Source organism: Pithys albifrons, chromosome 2, assembly GCF_047495875.1.
Source record: "Pithys albifrons albifrons isolate INPA30051 chromosome 2, PitAlb_v1, whole genome shotgun sequence".
Classification (NCBI taxonomy): Eukaryota; Metazoa; Chordata; class Aves; order Passeriformes; family Thamnophilidae; genus Pithys; species Pithys albifrons.
The window spans coordinates 17,927,036-17,940,037 of record NC_092459.1 but is presented as its reverse complement, the minus strand read 5'-3'; positions in this window follow the sequence as shown (position 1 = coordinate 17,940,037).

The following is a 13,002-nucleotide window of genomic DNA, read 5'->3' as shown; positions in this document are numbered from 1 at the left end:
ACCCAAAATTTGGATTACCTAGAATGTTAGTTGCTTAAAGATTTAGAAAACTCCATCTGTAAATACACTATACCACCACAGAGCACAGAATATGAATGACAATCCACTGGTTTCCAGATTGTACAACAGTTGTTTTTATCTTCTGATAGAAATACACAGAGATTTCAAGGAGAGATTTAAAACCATAATGTATGACATCAAGCCAAATTTTCCACATTTATAAAGACACAGTTAAATCTAAGCAAGGAAAACCATCAAAACATCTCTGGCACCACCTACAGAAGAAATTCAGTATTAGCTTTAAAGGTTTTCTGTTGAGAAAAAAAAATGAAAAAAAGGAATAAAGACAGGAAAATGAACAGGAATGAAGAATATATAAACAGATAATTTCTGGAACTAGAATTCTATGAATGCTCAGCCCCCTTCCAATGAAGTGTTGCTTACAAGTAAATGCTATGCTCTCCATGCAAACTCCAGTGTGCTTACATGCTTGTGAATGGCCTCCAGGAAATTATTAAGTGACAAGATACAATCTGTAATGTGTGGAAATCAGTCTTTACTGTGAAGGATTTGCTTTCTAGTACTGAAGATTACGTATATAGATTAAACACATTTTCACAGCTGGATTTTTGAATAGGGCCTCATTAATCTGGTATAAATATACACCACATTGTTGTGTGGTGTTTTTATTTTCATCTGCATCAAGATCACTTTGGTACAGAAAAATGCTGTTTCATTATATCCACTCCAGCTGTGTTCTTCTTCCAAAGTCCTAGCACTTGCCAAATGTAAAACTTAGCACTTGCTCACAAGAGTAGGCTAATAGAGTTTGAATGAAAGATAATATGGACAATAGGTAAGGGAGAGGGTAAAAGGAATCTTATGATTAAAAGAAAATTTTGGTTACAAATATTTTTCATTTCTTTCTTATGCACTAAAAGTGCTGTGCTTATCACCATAAACAAAATAGAGACTTCTGAGTCCCATAAAAACAAAAGTAAAAAAAAAAAGGAAAAAAGTTTTGACTCAAATGACAGATAGCAGCAGCAAATCTCATATAGCATATGGTTGTGTAAAAGGGTACAGAAACAGCAGGCTGTATAGTTGATATTGTGCTCAGTCCTCTATGAGAAACCATTTCACAGAAAGTGATCTGAAAAACTCAGATAGGGCTTGTGCTTAGGTATGGGTATAAATCTAATGAAAAAAATCAAATAATGAATTAAGTGATGTTAAAGGCAAAATATCTTTTTTTTTTTTTTTTTTTTTTTTTTTTTTTTTTTTTTTTTTTTTTTTTACCAGGGCCAGATTTCATTTGTGGATTCCTTGGAGGTATTTTGATGTCTTCCAGACACAGGGCCATGGCCCAGCTGTGAAAGCAGGAGTCATTGCAGACCCATAGGGAGCTGCAATTGCAAAGGACCCAGTCCCTGGGATGGATGCCCTGGAGGCAGCCAGGGCACCACACTGGCAGACAGACTGCTGGCTGGTGAGTCTACTTTGCCTTTAGAATTGCTTATGCTTAGCTATACCAAGTGTGCCAGCACCTCTGTGTCAGGTTCTGCACCTCACTGGGCACTTAATGAAAAGAAACAAGGTGTGAATATGTTTATGGAGTAGCTTAGACAAAATCTGGTTTTTGAGATGTTTTATAATCTGCCAGCTATCACACTTATTCTAAAAAAATACTGTGTACTCTCCAGGTAGACATAAGATTCAACAGTATTGCTGCATGTATTCATATTTGTGTTCTTTGAAATTTTTATGGGTATATAAGATGTCTATAAACATCCTTTATTGATATTCTTTATTGAAAGTAGCTCCCCGATGAAATAACTTCAGTTGATTGCACCAATGTAGCAATTCAGACTGATTTTACATCATTGCATTTCCTCCAAGATTTTTCTTTCTTACCTAAACCAAATTGTATATTACCATTACATTTTGAAGTGAATGAGTATTTATTAAACTGGAGATTGTTATGATCCCATTAAAATAAATCTATTCCTGTAATAAGAGCAATGATTCACTGTTCACAAGTGAGCTTAGGCCACTGACGTTCGATGCTATTCCTTCCACCAAACCAGATCTAGAATTACTTTCTTTGTGAACTGCAGTATAAAATTCCAGTAAACAAACCATTTAAGAACTGTAGGAGTCCCACAAATATCAATAATTAGTGAGCCCATGTCCCATATTGTCACAGAGGGCACTCAAGGGTATATAGTCCCACCCAGAGTGTGGGGAATTAAAGGGGAGCTTTAGCTGATGGACCGTAGAGTGCTATCCATGAAATATCCAGTTTCATGTGATGGAAATAAGGGTGAAAAAGAATGGGGATGTCAGCCTCATTTGCCAGTGGGTTCTTCCAGGTGTAGCATGTAATATTTTTACCAAAAGCAACCTGTTTTTGTTCATGGATGAACAGTTAAGTACCAGTGACCTTGTCTCCTGCTGCTACAAAAAAACCCCAACCCAATGAACCTCCAAACAAATCTGTGAAATTACTAAAACTGAAAAAAATATTATGGAAAAACCATTCTCCCATCTATTTTCAGTTCATTTGCTTTGTACATTTGATAGCACTTTTGGTATTTTCACTTTCTCCTCTAAATTAAGAAGTTTTCTCTCTTCTTGAGAAAAAACAGTTTATGTCAATCAGGCTGGAGTTACTTTCACTTCATTTCTTGTAATTGATCATATTTCGCTCATAGCATCCTCACTAACAGATTGCAGCTGAGAACAAGGCAGGAGAACTGTATCTATTGTCTCTTATATTGAGAGTACAAGACATTTATCTAATCTACTCTATTTTATTATTTCTGTAGCAACTATTGCTACTTATTCTGGATATATCCAGTGTAAGTAAGGTCAAAATTAAAAGTTTTTGATGTAACTGCCATTTCTTTCCTAAAAAGAAATTCCTGTAGAGAATGTCAGTTTTGCATGCTCTGGATGGGTTTCATTCAATTAATTTGAAACGTCAGTTAATATGGGCCACATAGCAGGTTTAGTTATTGCAACAGTTTAATAATGCTTCCCCTTGAGTGAGAAGATGATTTTAAATTGATCACTTAGGAGGTCTATGAGTTGCAACTCTGCTTCCATGGACTGTGTGTTTTTTTGGATGCTGTGCAAACTGATTTTCACGTAACTTTTCCTCTGAATTCATGGATTTTCTGTAAATGTCACTAGTGAGAGGGGAGTGTTCAGATACTGTTGACTGAGTAGTTTTTTTGGCAGACTTCTTAGCAACCCTGCATATTCTCAGCACCAGTGTTGATTTTTAGTCTTCCTATGAGATTGAATAGTAATGGAGAGAATTGTCTTCTTTTCCCCTCTTTTATTGTTTGGAAGCATGTGTTTCCAACACTGCTGATGTCATATTGACAATGAATATTATACTTTTGTTTTAGGAAGCAGATGCACTTCAGAAACTTTTTTACTATTTTATACACTGAGGATACTTTGTATTTTCTTCTATTTTTTGCTTTGGAGTTCTTATAGTATAGTATGGTCCTCTAACAAAACATCACAATCAGATCACAAATTGAGTCAATGGGCTTAAAAGAATAAGCAATGAGAACTTTGTATGATGCCACAATCTGTGAGTGTGATGACTCATGCTCCAACAAAGAAGCTGAATGATTTTAGTAATAATATCCAAGTGGAGTATTCCACTAAACTCATGCCACTGAATCACTCTTTGATAAGACATGGCACACAACAGCCCCAGTGGACAGAGAGGCAGCTTTCAAGGATAGATTGCAAGACTCTTTTTATCACAGACCTTCAGAAATCTCTAGAAGGTAGCTGATCCTTTCTTGCAGTTTCCACTGTCATTTATACCTCATTTTTCACTGCATCAATATTTGGTAGATCTTCCAAAATATGTGTACAATAGGGTCAATACCTCTTTTAGACATACAAGTTTAAGCTAGTCCTTGTTGTGGTCACCATTAGAAAGAGTTATGGTTTTCAGAAGTTACTTGTGGCTTACATACTTCTCTGAACCCTAAATCCACCCATGTTCATGTATGGAACCAAATATAAACATATTATGCTATATTTCAGATTTCAAAAAGAGTGGAAGTATTGTAAATCTGAATCTTAAAGCCAAAACATTTCAAGCTGGGTAACATTTCAAACTGGGAGTATTAAAAGGGATATTTTCATCCTTTTTTATCGCGACATTTGAAAAATTATACTGCACTTTGTAAAATAGACATTATATGTTAACTTACACAGTCTCACATAGAATATTACTAATAAAAATAGAATAGTCAAAGTATTCACAGCCTCTTAGGAGTGAAATGGCATCTTGACACAAATTAGCAGACTATTGAAACAGATTTTATTTCAGAAATTAAAATACTGAAGTGCCTTTTATAAGGATGAAGAGATATTACAGACTTTAATAAGTTGTCTGGTAAAACTTGCCATAATAGCATCACTTTCTAGGAAGATTAGATTTTAGGCACTATTTTTTTCTAAGCCTAACCTAAATGATATTGTAATTAAAGCCTGTTCTAACTCTAAGGGGGAAAACAGCTTGCTCACTTCCTCTCTTCAGCAGCCTTTCTTAGATCTGAAGAGTGTTTTCGTGTCTTGCCTCAGAATACTCTTCCTTCCACTCAGAAACTACTCCATATCTTTCATGAAGAACAGAGCCTCAAACCTGCACACCACTTCAACTGAGTTTTGAAGAGGAGAGGAGATTACATGTCATGTGGGCTGTGACTCTCTTCATATGCTACAGGCTGTTCACCTGTAGCTCTGGTACATGATTCCACTGTGCTAACAGTCATTGCATTGGCCATTATAACCCTGAAATATTTAATTTCTAAAACTGACAGCTTTTCAGTTCTCCATTTTGTACTACTGAAGTAGATCATTGGAGTGAATCTTCCATTTTACCTTTGTGTAAATACAATCATTGTGTTTTGAGATTTTTTTTCGAGTTTGTCAAGATCATTTTGAATTTTGTTAGTTTTTCCTTCCCTTATTGAACATCATTGTCTGCAGTTTTCTTGCCACTTATTGGCAACAGTTCCAATTCTTTCATTTACTCATACTTTTTCTTACAACTGTAAAAGGAACATGACAAAATTCTCCTGCTTCTGCTGACTGCTAAGCAGGTAATTAAGTCTGAACTATAAAGGAAGTATTCACAAACCCCCCCTCCCCCCCAAAAAATACTTACTACATATTAATAATCCACTCAGAATACATACACTCCTGGACACAGAAGGCAACACAATTTTTCTTTGAGTAATATATAAGTAGCATCAAAGTAGTCTATATGATTGCATGAATATTCAATTTTTAATTTTGGATAAATATTTTTTTCTTATAGCAAAAATAAACAAACCTTTATTTTGGCAGTCAAGTAAAATGTCTGCTAGAGTGATCTAGAACATTTAATCAGGGCATTTACTTTGTTTATTATTCTTAGGTTTGTTTGGTTTTCCTTTCATTCAAAAATGAACAATCAGAAATGGAAATACTTATTTCAATTAAGATTTTTTTCCTGGTTTTTTTTCAGTTTTATTTTTCTTTAATTTTTGAAATCATTATATTTTGAAACTGCATTACTTTAAAAATGAAATATTACAATTAGAGGGTTAAACACTGAAATAAGATCACCATAAAGATTGCAAAATCTCCAACATTAGAGACTTTCAACACTCAGCTAGACAAGGTGCAGCACAGAAGGATCTAATTTTTATCTAACTCTGCTTTGAGTAGCAGGCTGAACTATATGACATGCAGTAATTCATGTAAATTTAAGTAAGGATATTAAACATGAAAAAACCCCAATATTTTGTATACTTCATAAATGACAGTATCCATGGTTCCAAAATTAATAAGCTAGTATTTTTGTGCTTAGTGTGCTTGCACACAAAGTATGTTGAAGGCAGGATAGGTACATTTCTTAAATATCTTGCATAGTGTCAACAGCATTGTCGGGGCAGGGGCTGATGTCCCCTGGGGTGGACATGGAGTCCTGGACTGTGGGCAGGGTGAGGGGAAGCCATGGCGGGGGCATGGTCTTGTCGTAGCATTTCTTCTGCCAAAGTTTCCTGGCATGAATTTATTTTTTAATGGCTTCAGAAACTGGTGTCCTCAGTTTATATAGTCTGATAGATGTTGCCACTAAGGTGTTATGGGTTCACCTAGGTGGGCCTAGATTTGGGCTCTGGAGTTTGGACTAGGCCGAAGCTGTCAGCTGACTTGAGCTGGGCTGAGCCAACAGCTGACCTCTTCTAGCCAGTAAGTTTGCATTCCATACCACATTATGACATCATCTCCAGGGAAGTAGGAACCAGTGTGGGAGTGGTTAAGGCAGTCGCTTCTCAGCCCTCCTCTTGGGAGGACGCACGATGCTGTCCCAGGGAGGATGGAGAGGACCAGGCCCACCACTGGCTCACAGGGTATCTCAGGAAAGTAAAATGTGTTGTTCTGGGTCTCTCCTTTCTGCTTGGGTTTGTCTCCCTGGGGAATAAAGTTTTCTTAAGTAATGTGTAGTTAAGACAGTAGAATTTGTGTGTTCGTTAAGAAGTGGGGAATTTGTTCTTGCAGACTTGTGTGAGCGTATATTTGTACTCTCTTCTAATTGTCTCTTTCTTTCTGTGAAAAATATATGTAGTTTTAGTATAAATGCGGTTTGAAGTGTTTTTTTCTTTCCCCTCTCTTTTCCTCCCTTTCTCTGGTGTTAGGAGGGAGGCTTTTCTCTCTGTGCTTGGGGGGGCTTGGCAGTTGCTTCTCTCAAACCAAGACATAAGGTTTTATTCTTCACTAAGACTTCATTCTTCTACTGCTCATCCGAGCAAGTCTCTGTGTGCCATGGTGTGAAAATCTGTTGAACTCACCTGAGCAATTTTTTATTATTATCCAAAGCTCTTTTCCTTTTTAATGACTTCACTGTTCCCTCACTTGGCTGTGTCCAGCAGGGGATTGACACTGTTGTTACAGTAAAATCAAAAGTGAGCAATTCAGATCTATAGAAAAACCCTGTGAGACTGAGCTATCAGCCAGAAGCAGCAAGGAGCTCAGCTGCTGCTGGCTGGTAGGGAGGTGGTTTACTTCCCAAGAATTCACATAGTGGGAGTTCACAGGACTCTGCAGGTGCACGAAAACAGCCAGGATGAAATAATATAAACATGGGACTTGTGAGATACAGGTTTTAACCATTGAAGTATCTAGCGTGGTGGTGTGTAACTCTTTTAGCCAATAAGCTGTAGTCCTAACCCTATATAAACTGTGCGCTTTGTGTAATAAAATGTCTTCACTATAAACTTCATAAGCTTGTTGGGGAAGTCCTTTCTCTCCGCCAAAAATTGTTTACTTTATGACACCATGTTTTTGGAACAACATACTGAACTGCACATGGGTGGTCTCACCCAAGTCAGTGTCCCTGGGGTTTGCTAGAATCAACTGAAAATTTTCTGGTAAAGCTTTCCTAGTAGAAAACAGTTCAAATTTCCTACCTTCCACCTTTCTTCTGCAACCAACCATTCTGTTTGAGATATGAGCAACAACTTATGGGAAAAATGTCAATAAATTTACTTTTAACAAGTTCTCTATGAAGAAGTGTCTGTGGAACAACCTGCCTTCAAGCTCCAAAATTCCTTTGAAATGTAAAAAGCAAGATAGATCTACACATAAACCATAAGCCATAGGTCACAGCTGTATTGACATTCAATAATTCCAGTCCACCAGGTTTTCACACATATTTTTGCAAAGTAAGTGTGTCAGTGTCTCCTGATAGTGGCTGTCTCTCAGCACACTTTGTGGCCTCTCTGCTTTTCCAGCTTTGTTAACCAGAAGTGACTATGGCATGTTATACCCCAGACTTCAGTCAAGGTGATATTTCCACAGATTTACCACCTGCAAGAGTGATTTGATTACCCTCTAGTGACTCTAGTTTCTAGAGGAAATGATTTTGTTAGACACAGATTGCAACAGTATTAATGGTTCATTCACTTACTGTATTGGTCATGTCTGAACACAGTTTTCTTTAAAATTCCCATAACTCCAAAACAACACTTCTCTCAGGACAGTCCAAGGTGCAAGCAGAATGTGTTTATAAATTGCAAGTATTCTTATACACTCTAATTCTCCACATGAAGAGAGAAATTGCCTGTAATAGATCCTGGTTTTTATATGACACTGCTGATAATGTTGTGAAATAAATTATCTTAAATTGCCCTAATTTGCCAATACAGTCCATATTCTTCCCACTTGGCATGTTTTGCTTTCCCTCAGATATCTTGCAAAATTATAAACCTTCGGCTGATTTTCACTATATTGTGAGAATTGCTGAAATCTCATTGCTCATTTTGGAGGTCTAGTAAATGCAGAAGTAAAGTCTAGATCTGCTAAAGTCGGTGAAAACATTGCCACAAGGTCCTTAAAACCAGATTACATTCAATGAACCAGTTCTTTCCTTCTTCTATGCATCCTCAGATCTTTATATCTGCAACAGTTGTTTTGGGAAGATGAAAAAGTTGCTTCATAGCAAGAACAGAATTCTGAAACAGCTCATTAGATCCATCAGGTTGCTGTGCTTAATTCTCAGTCTCTTAATCTCGGCTCCTGACCATGTGTAAAGTTCAAGATATATGCAAGGTTCCACCCAGGTTCCAATCAGGAATTTGCCTTTTCAAAACCACCTGGATACATTGAGAGAATAGTTCATTCCATTGTCCATTTGCTAGAGCCAATGTGAATACCAGCAAGTCTGAACTGATTAATTGACAAGAAAACACTTGGTCCAGAGCATGGTATAGCAAAGGTGTTACAGAAGCAGACACTGCATTCTCTCTGGCTAAGAAGGAAACAAGCAATTTTTCAGCAAGGATGTTTGAATGAAATCTTGTGATTATTTCAGTAATTTGCATAATTTCACTACTATTATCCAAAAATCATTCCCAAAGAATTTGAGGTCTGCTTCAATGAAATACATAATTGTGAAAGAAGAAATTGTGATTGCAATCACATGGAGAAGTGTTTGAATCAGCAAGATATGACATGACAATTCACCCTCAAAAAAAATGAAATAGAATTGATCATGAAGAGACAGAGATGCATTAAATAAAAAAAAACAAACCAAAAACAACCTAAACTAACAGAGGCAAAACCACCAGACTTTTTTCCTCTCCTCTTTTTAGTGAGTTTGGAAGGGAATTTTTCCTTTCTTACAGGGTAATTATGAGTTTCAGATTCTAGCATCTTTGTTTTCCTCCCAATAAGACCACTCTGTATAAGAACAAATAGTGTGCTCAGTGCAATAGTAGTAGAGGGATAACTTCTTTAAACGGTTGGGAGTATAAGATTTCTAGAAGAGCAGAAAAAGTTTGACAGTGAACTAGCAAGAAAATTGTAACTTTTTATTTCATATTATCAGGAGATAACAGGTAAAATTACATGGACAGGAAACATTACAAATGGTAATTACCTCTGCTGGTAATAAGACAGCTGCTGTCCAGGTATCTCCTTTGTGTGAGCCTGCAGGTTAGCCAGACCAGATCAATGACTCACAGCAGGGTTAAAACAGCTGGGCAGATTCATTAACTCATTGAAAGAAGAATCTGAACACTGAAAAAGAGATATATTAAGTGAGATATTCTTCTTTCCTTTTTGTTTTGGTTCTTTTGAGCTGTTGGGAGCAATTCCTGTACTTAAATCAGAAGAAATGTAAGATTTCAAGTAAACTAAATGAATGTAAGATCTTCTTTAAAAGAACAGAAAACTGGGTACTCGTTTATAAATGTAGACCCTATAGTGTCTAATGGTATACATATACATGTATTTTAATGTGTTTTCAGTAAGGAGAAATCCAGACACTGGACCAGTACTAATTATGTCAAACCAGAATCTACCTGTCTTGGTTTGAGATAAGCAACTGCCAACCCCCCCCCCAAGCACAGAGAGAAAAGCCTCCCTCCTAACACCAGGGAAAGGGAGGAAAAGAGAGGGGAAAGAAAAAAAAACACTTCAAACTGCATTTATACTAAATCTACATATATTTTTTCACAGAAAGAAAGAGACAATTAGAAGAGAGTGCAAATATACACTCACACAAGTCTGCAACAACAACAAAGTCCAGTTCCCCACCTCAACTTCTGAACGAACACACAAATTTTATTGTCTTAACTACACATTACTTAAGAAGAAGCTTATTCCCCAGGGAGACAAACCCAAGCAGAAAGGAGAGACCCAGAACAACACATTTTACTTTCCTGAGATACCCTGTGAGCCAGTGGTGGGCCTGGTCCTCTCCATCCCCCCTGGGACAGCATCGTGCGTCCTCCCAAGAGGAGCGCTGAGAAGCGACTGCCTTAACCACTCCCACACTGGTTCCTACTTCCCTGGAGATGATGTCATAATGTGGTATGGAATACAAACTTACTGGCTAGAAGAGGTCAGCTGTTAGCTCAGCCCAGCTCAAGTCAGCTGACAGCTTTGGCCTAGTCCAAACTTTAGAGCCCAAATCTAGGCCCACCTAGGTGAACCCATAACACTACCATAAACTCATTTCATCCTATTGAAAATATTGATTTACAAACAATGCACAAATATGTTATTTCAGTGTTTACCCAGTGCTACATTCCAGAAGGTCTCATTTGCTATTTTTGAGCAATTGACCAACTTCTTCTTTTTAGTTTAGCCAGAAATTTTAGAAATATGTAATGGCAAATTCAGGAAGTCCAGTACATATCTGATCAATAACAATTTTACCCAAGCTGCCACCTTTTAGGTAGGATGCACAAACAAACAAACAAACAAACCACAAACAAAAAAGAATCATTATACTGCTAGAATTGCAACCTTGTCTGGAATAATTAAAACAAAATTTCTTACACGGCAAATGTTTCCTAAAACTGGCACAGACTTATTTCAATAATGTCCTGGAATAAAAAGGTTAAATGTACATCAGTGATATGCAATGAATATCATACAATACTGTTCATACTGCTTTTGCTGTTTCTCTCTCTAAAAGATTATGACATATTAAAAATATATGTTTATATAAAACTGACAGTGATATGTAATAGAGATTAAAGCCCTCTGAAGATCATACAAAAATAGAAGTTATACTTCAGAGTCCCAGAAGGATCATGGCTTTTTTTTTAATTTTAAAAAACCCACCAAACCCCAAAAAAACACCACAACCTCCCCCCCTCCCCCAAAAAAAGACCATTGTAGGCCATTGTAAACAAGATTTCTCCATGCAATGAAATTAAGCATGGTAAAATGGTTCTCCAATAACTGTGCAAATAAAATTAAATTAAAAACCATTAAACATTGTTAACCCTAACAATTCTTAAAAAACAAACAGAAGTCGAAATCTAAATCGCATTCTTAATTGCTTATTGAACTTTAACAGTTACATACTCAGTATAAAAACATAAAATGTGAGAGATATATATTTAGTTAATCATTTACACTTAGAGTTGTAAGCAACTATCACCTGTGACTAACCAGAAAAATAACTCAGATGAAGCTTTTTATGCATGCCTAGCATCTCTGTAACATATGTTTTCAGTGACTTGGAATTCATTTAACTAAGTAGTGTACTATGCTTCTTTGCTCCAAGACAGATTTAATATTAACTCATACTCTCAGGAAAAGAGTCAGCTACTCTTTGCTTCCCATGCGAACGGTCACTTGCAGGTGGGAAAACAACAGCTTTATGGTAACTGAGAAAATCAGCTTCCTCCTCTCTCTCTCTCTCTCTCTCTCTCTCAACAGAACCTGTACATCCTTACACTTGGTATGTGTTGTCTTTGTGTATAAAAGGTAATAATGCTTACTAATCTTTCTGTGATATTTTCAAAGTTAATGGAAGGAAAGTCATGTTCAAAAGAAAAGCTTTAGGATTTAAGAAAGTTTGTGTCAAATAAAACATAATCAATTGTATATAAATATTATTCAGGCAGCCCACCAGTCAGTTTTACAGCTCTCTTAACCAAGGATGAATGGCATACTGGCAGTGGTGAGATATTTTAGTACTTTTTCTACTTAGAGTCTTCCAGCACTTTCTGTCCAACAGGCATCCATACACTGTGGGTGTCCAACTTCTCCCAGCTAGCAGGAAGGGCGAGAGCAGTATCTGATAGGACCTGAAGACAACTCATTCTGTGCTGCACCCACTTGGAGGGCATCCTGCAGCAAGTGTCTTTCTCACCCTGCCTTCAGTGGTGCTGTATGTAATAGCATGACTGTGACCTTCTCTGTCATAGGATTTCAAACATTTGTGTTCCTAACATGACAATGTGAAACTTCAGGTAACCACTTTCCTATAGTTTTGTTATCTGATTCCTTTCAATTTTCAAAGAACAAAAAACCCCAACTGGTTATTGCTAGAGGTTGTTGTTAACATGGAGGCTACTTGAATTTTATTGTCAGAATTTTGAGGGTGGAAGGAGGCAGGGACACCCCCCCCCCCCCCTTCCCCCAACACTCACACACAGTCACATACACAAGGGAAACGCATATACAGTCTGAGAGCAGATGGGGGAAATCCTATGCTTCATTGAGGCTGGAGCTCCCTTCCCTGCTTAGGAAATGTTCCTCCTGAGAATCACAGCTAAAGATTGTTTCAGGTTTTTCCCTCAAACTTTAGAGAATTGTAGGCATAGTGTTGAGCTAAAAGTTATGAGCTGAATTGCCATAATTTTTATAATTAAAGGAAATGAGAACTTTTAAGGTAATCCTAGTGGAGATTCTCACATTAGAAAATAATAAAAAAAGATTCTCATCTTGATTTTACAAGTTTTGATGTATACAATACAGATTTGCTTTCATGCTTCTAGAAATAACATCAAGGCTTGTGCAATTCTGAGAGTCAAAATATTCCACAAAATCCCAATCCAACTTTCCTTTTTCCCAGAAAAATAATCCTGCTAATTTCAAATATATTTTTGGCTGGGAATAGCTGCTCAGATTTTGTCATGTTCTGTACTTGGTCAGACCAAAATTATAAACCTTTAAAAT